The following is a 7,415-nucleotide window of genomic DNA, read 5'->3' as shown; positions in this document are numbered from 1 at the left end:
CCCTTTGAGCTCCTTTAGGATGTTAGCTGACGTATACTCCTGCTTAATCCCAATACTACCATCTTTAGCAAGCCAGTCCGCAACATTATTTCCCTCTCTAAACACGTGTTTAAACTGAGGCTTCGTTTGGATCTCAAACTAATCTCAACTCATCTCAATTCATCATTACAATTTTTTCAAATCTCAATATAAAATATAATAAATAATTCAATTTTTTCAAATTCTAAAATAATAATAATATTAAAAAATAATATTTTAACAATATTTTATCATCTCAACTCAACTCAACTCAACATCCAAACACAACCTGAATATTAAGGCCTTGGATGAGTAAGATTATCTCTTCCCAAAAATCCTCCAGGTACTAAACCTGACATATGCCTTTCTTCAACCAATTCACAACCAATGACGAGTCTAATTTAACAATAATATTCACCAAGTCCATGGCCATGCATCTGCGCAATCCAAATAGAACCCCCAACAACTTAGCTTTATTATTTGAACCAAAACCAATATATTCAGAATAAGCAAACCAAATTTCCCTCATGATTTCGAAACAGCCCCCAACACCCAACTCTCCCAAATTCTCCAAGCTACTATCATCCGTGTTTAATTTGAACCAACCCAACTCCGGCTTCTATCATCTTTAACAACCTAATCCTAAAGAAAGGAAGACTAATGATAGTGACAGATTCACCCTTTAAGGACAAGGTCTTACAGTACATCCATAGTGACCCTCAAGCAGACCACGTAGGGGGTACTTAAAAACCTGTCACAGAGCTAAGAATGATTTTTTCTGGGTGGGCATGAAACGGGACATCAAAAAGCTGGTTAAAGAGTGTGAACTGTGCCAAGTGAATAAAACTGAAACATTACTGCCAATAGGGTTACTACAACCCTTGCCTATTCTTTCTCAATCTTGGATGGATATTAGTCAACATGCAACATGCAAGGGAAGAGATTCAAAGTCAAGTTAAAGATATTAGTCATGCACGCATGCTACTTTGCGTGTACTGGGGATTTTTAATTCTAATCTGATATTGTTTGCTACTATCAAGATCAATGGAAGATTAAGTTTGTGTTAGAGACTTTTTGTATCTTATTAAGTTTGTTAGTGTTCTAGTGTAGCCATACTGGTGACCTATAAATCTTCTGCATTAATATGAAGTCTTGTCGAAGTTGTACTATGCAGTTTATGTTTTCATCTATACCAGACTTATGATCCCTTCAATATAATGTATTTTCCAGCAAACTTGTTGCTGTAATAGTAAGTTAAAATTTTTAATATGCGGCAACTAAAATATATATCGAACACTTCCAGCCACCTAATAACCAGACTAACTTTAAGAACCAGGCTCCAGAAAAGCCAGGGTTGTTCTAAAAATAAATAAATTTGCATTCTAGATAAAAAAAAAATGCTAAATACAAACAACAACCACAAAATGACGACCACAAAAATGTCAAATACAAACAATGACCACAAATACAAACAACAACCACGAAGGCCGACCACAAAAATGCCAACAACGACCAGCAATAGCTACATTCCAAATGAACAATGTCATAAGCAACCAGCTCCCCAAATGCCAACAGTGACCAAAAACAACCAGGTTCCAAAGCCAAGCATAACCATACTGCCAACTTCCAATACATCGACTAAAACTAACCATGTTGAAGATCCATCTATAACCGGGTGAAATAAAATAGACTTAAAAATCACTTAAAAATTGTCATACTTTAGTAAACAAATTTATATACATGAACTATTGCATACCTGTGTAAGGATACTTTGCTGTGCACTAGGAAGTTAGACCTCATCTGTTGTTGCTGATGCAACAGAGATTCTGTTCAAGATCTCATTTGTTGCTTCTACAATGGCACTTGTGTTCAAGACCTCATCCAGTGTTACTACAACGCCATCTGTTGATGGAGCACCACTCTAGACCTCATCCGGAAGTTGACTTATCTACATTTGAACCATACATAATTAAATTAAATAGATTTCAACATACAACTTTGCATAAGTATGACATACAAATTAAATACATTTTTCCTTTTTTTATTGGCACCAGACTGTTTACGTTTAGTTTGTGACTTTCTCATAATCTTCTCTATTCTAAGTGCCATCCTCTTCGATGGAGGCCTTCTTTTACCTAATGCGAGGTTTGAACACTTTTTTCGAACTTCCTATTTCAACATCATTGACCTCAATACTAGTATTCACAAGTACAGGCTGCGCCTTGGTTTTTGTATAACTCAAATTCATAGCCAACAACTTTTGTGTCATATCCATTGAATCATAATCACTTTCAGCTGCATTTATGGCGACTTCGTAGCATAACTTAATCAAATTAGTATACCTTCTAGCAATTGGTTTACTACTTAAATCATCATAACTGTTTCGAATGAAAGCATACCTACGCTTAATAATATCCTTCCATCATCTGTCCATAATGTATTTTGAAGGCACCGATCGAACATCCTTTACTGAGAAAATAACAATAATGTGCTTACATAAAATGCCTCTCATCTGAAATAGTCCACACATGCACTTCGCCTCACACTCATCGTCATTAAATTATGCCTGGTATGTAACTCTTTTAATGGACCCTTCAACTTACAACTGATCATTAACTTGATATGTCGAAATTGTCCCTTTCGTCTTGATGAGAATACAATGAGCATAGATAATCCTCATTACTTCGGACTATACCTCCTTAAATATAGAATTAGTATACAATTCTTAAAATTGCTTCTCCACAGCTAAATGGGTTATACATGGGATTGTACAGTTGAATGAGTGAAAGTCTACTGCCATCTCATTCTCTCTGCTTTTCCTCAGTGCATTGGCAAACTAATCAACAAACTCTTTTAACGAGGTCCCTGAATGCACAAAACCATAAAAAAATGCATTCAAGCTATCACTCATTTGAGTTGTGCTCATTAGGACAAGCGTCGTGGTGCGTCGCGGTGTGTCGTGGTGCGTTGCGGTGTGTCGTGGTGGAGGAGGTGATCTAGAGTGGTGCAGAGGTCTCTTATTGGGGGTGGCAGAGGTCTCGATTTTTCTCATTTGATTTGGGTCGAGTTTACTGGCTGATGATGGTGGAGGAGTTAAGTACGACGCCCATGGTGGAGGAGACAAAAAAGAACTGGGTCGTGCGGGGTTGATAACGGCAAAAAAATTTTCTCGTTTGCTTTGGGTCGATGTTATCGGCTGATAGTGGTGGAGTTGAGCACAACGCCGATGGTGGAGGAGATGAGCATGACGCCAGTGGTGGAAGAGACAAAAAAATCTAGGTTGTGTGGGCTGGATAGCGGCAACACGATTTCGAGATTTTGAATTTTGTAGTTCTCTTTGTGAAAGGCTAGCATGTCATTTTGGGAGGAGGGAGGTCAATTTGGTCTTTCAACTATGCTGATATGGACAAACGACAAGCAATAGCGTATGCGGGGGACTCCTTATGCGGACTGTACCTAGCACATCTCTATTTTTTATGTAGTTAACTTCAATTGTTTTAGTGATAATTAGATTAAAATAGTTAAGCCAACTGTGGAAAGTTTAGATAGTGAGTTGAGTTTAGAGGAGATGAGATGAAATATTAAATAAAATATTGTTTAAATATAATTTTCTAATATAATTTTTGTTTTGAAATTTGAAAAAGTTGAATTATTTATTATATTTTATTTAAAAGTTTGAAAAATTGTAATGTTGAGATGAGATGAGATGAGTTGAGAGTATTTTTGAATTCAAACATCCCCAATGAGCTTTAGATTTAAATTATCACTAAAACAATTGAAGTTAACTACCTAGCACATCTTATTGGATGTAAGTTTAATTTTACCCTTTACACGACCACCCATGTGGTACTTCAATTAATTGAACAACTAACTAATATAATTATATTACTTTATTAAAATTAATTTTAATTTTAAATAATTATCATCTATTAAATATGAGTAATGTGATCCGATACAATGTACATATTTATTTTAGAAAAAAAATAGAGTCTATTATTAAAAAAATAATTTTTTATATAAATCTCAAAATTTATTATTTTTTAAACAAGAACGATAAATATCATTTTTAATTAAATTATAAAAAAAGTCATAAGTTATTCTTTTTCAAGACATTGTACGAACTCCTGGGATAATCCCTTGGTGACTGGCATGCAAACTGCAGAGTAGTCAAAGGTGGATTTATGTGCATGGTTCAAGGATTAGGTTTAGAGTAGAGTTGTCATGAAAACCTTGAACTCCAACCAACATAGATGGATCGAAACTACACTACCTTAATTAGTGGCATTCTCTTTCCTTAAATACCCTATAAAGGCCCATTTACTATATCAACGCTAGTCATTCGTCCATATCTCATCACCCTTCTTCTTCAAACTCTCTGTTTCTTTGGCAACCTCATCCATGGCTTCCGCAACCAACCTTCTTCACCTGCTCTTTCTTGGTCCTTTGCTTTGCAATTTGATTAACCTGTGTTGGGCATCTCGGCGCTTGTCCGACCCAAAACAGCCATTAACGACAGATATTGGAAGCAGTACCTTCCCGGAACCACCTTCCAATATTGAAACCATGCCGGAGGTACCACTTTCAAGCCCCACGCAGCCGCCGCTGCCATCCATGCAGGAATCCATGTTTCTTGTAGATCCTGTCACTCATTTCGCTCCCTTGTTTCCATTTCCTGTACTACCCACAAACTTCGTCCCTCAATTTCCCCTCACACCCACTTTCCCATTTATTCCAACCATGTCTTCGATTCCTTTTTTTCCTTTATCTCCGGCCGGGGTTAAGAATTCAGGCTCGCAACAACCAACTGGGGAGGTAAAAGCGACCCCATGAAGCTAGTTAAACCATATTAATTGCATGTCCTATTTCATGGCTCATGATGCTAGCTAGGAAATGTTAGTTCATATATAATCTCTCTCTCTCTCTCTCCGGCCTCTCGCTTCATGGGAGAATTCTGTCTGTCTCGACTCTTGTAGTTGATTTTCTTTAATATCAATACATAGTGAAGTTATTAAATCGATGTTCTATAATTTAGTCATCCCCAACTGTTGTTAATCCTATCATTAAATATGAATGAGGTATGTCAATACTGCAACATTTCTAGATTTTGATAACAGTGTATAATATATATATATATATGTATATATACACACAGACGTACAAATAAATGAACTTTTCAAAGTGCAAATTCTAGCTAGAAAAACAACTTTAAGTACTACAAACTTCCTAAATGTTAGGAATGAAACACACAACCAGTGAGGATGTACAAAGGACTACATGTATAACCTTACAAGATCAAATACAAGAAAACTGGGTTTTGGGGTGACTCACTCTTCCTCTCAACTCCTCTAATTTACAGATAGACCCGTCCACTTAGAAACTCGATAGAAGGAATCTATTAAATGCTCAGCTTTCTCCTCCTCCCTGCCTCCATTGCCCTTCTTCATTGACTCCTAGCTTATAATTTTCTCTGGTTTAATTACTCTAACACTATTTTGGTGTAGTCTTTGGAAGCTAGATCCACATGCTCCACTCAAAATTAACCGACACCCACCCCACCCTAAGAACTACTACCCTCTGCTCCACTATGTTCATCTTTTGTTTAGTTAATTCTCCAACGTGCCATTACTAGTGCTACGACTAAGCACACGGTCCAAACTAGGCTTGCTACCTCCAGCACCTGGCCCCGTCCCTCATGAGCGGGCGACCTTGCCTGGCTATCGAGCGAACAGATGGCCTTATTGTCCTGTCTAAAATTCGCCAAACGCCCCAAATCCACAGATCCGTTCACCAAATATATAGATCCATCTACCAAATCCATACATCAAACCTCAAATACACAGATTCAACAAAAAGATACATAGATCAAACCTCCATGAGATACCCATTATAGAGAATAAGACACTGCAGTTTTTCAATGGAAATATTCCCACACATTTGATTGATTTATCCTCTAAATATATATACAATGCAGTTGTTCTATCTTTGGCAATATACAGTCATTAAAGTTAAGATACTAACTGTTACAAAGAATAATAACGTATGCAAGATTTTAGCCTACACTAATTACAAAGAATATCTTGATTTTGTAAGCTATCCATCTTTGAATTACTTTCCTTAATACCCATTAGCCATGACATGGCTATAGGTTTGCTCAGAGAACCACCTTGAGAAGGAGAAGTGGAGAAGGAGGAGATATACTATAGCCTGTTGGGCTAGAGCAAGCAACGATGGAGGAGATGAAGAAGATAGGAAATTTGGACAGCAGGGGGAATTGAGAGATAATAGAGAATGAAAGAAAGAGATGGGGAGTCAACTAGGGTTTTTCCCTTATATACACTGTGAGAGAGAGACAAACACAAGAAGGTGTTAATTTACCTTAAAATGAAACGACGTCGTTTCATTTTAAATTTTTTTGGACGAAGGCCTAGCCCTGACACTCGCCCCTCACCTTTGTGCATGGATATGCACTCGCCCATTCACCCACCTAATGCGGGTGGATAATCCCATCTACCCCTAGTGGGGAATGGGTAGGTGGGTCGGGTTCAAGTACCTAGCCCTAGGCCTAGTCCAAACACCATTACAAATGCATGTGTGGTCCATGTGTAGCTTGATCTAATGGCATGTTGATAGGTATTTTCCTTTTATGTGAAATGATGAACTTAGCGTGGAAAGTAGACATAATTTTTTATTTTATTTTCTAAAAACTTGAAGAATGAGAGTGTGGAAAGCACTGCCAGACAATCCAAAGTTCACTACAAGAAAAATGCTCAATTATAGTTAGTTGTTTCATGAGAAAATGACTTCTTTTTTTTTTGTAGTCTGTTTTGATCGTAAATAGTCATTTTTGTCGCGTGTAATTAATCACAAATGGTCATTTTTCATGTAGTGAGAACTCGTGTTCCATATTTAATTCTAAATCACTGTACTAAATATATACAAGCCAATTATATAGACTTGTTTACAAATTATGCACTATATAAACCACATAATTTTTAAATTAGAGTCATATTTAACTAAAATTGGTGCCAACGTTCGAAGGTTAGTAATTAACGTTCGCATGTTGGAGCAAAACATTTTACGTTCGAACGTTGGTGCCAAAACATTTTACGTTTGCACATAAGTAGCCACAATGTTCGAACATATATGTGACGTTCGAACGTAAATTTTCCATATGTTGGAACGTAAAAAAAATCTCATCTGTCTTTAGTGACAGTTTCCAGAAACCGTCACAAAAAATACTTTTTAGTGATGGTTTAGAGACTGTTACAATTTTCCAACCGTCACTAAAAAGTAATTATGTTCTAGTGTAGTATGTCACTTAAGAAGGACATACATGTTGAACGAGCTATTTTTACAATTGGCGAGTAAAAGACACGCCATTTTGATAATATTTAATA

The sequence above is a fragment of the Juglans regia genome, chromosome 3 (genome assembly GCF_001411555.2).
Source record: "Juglans regia cultivar Chandler chromosome 3, Walnut 2.0, whole genome shotgun sequence".
NCBI lineage: Eukaryota > Viridiplantae > Streptophyta > Magnoliopsida > Fagales > Juglandaceae > Juglans > Juglans regia.
The sequence above is the reverse complement of the archived record's forward strand: the minus strand, read 5'-3'. Positions refer to the sequence as shown.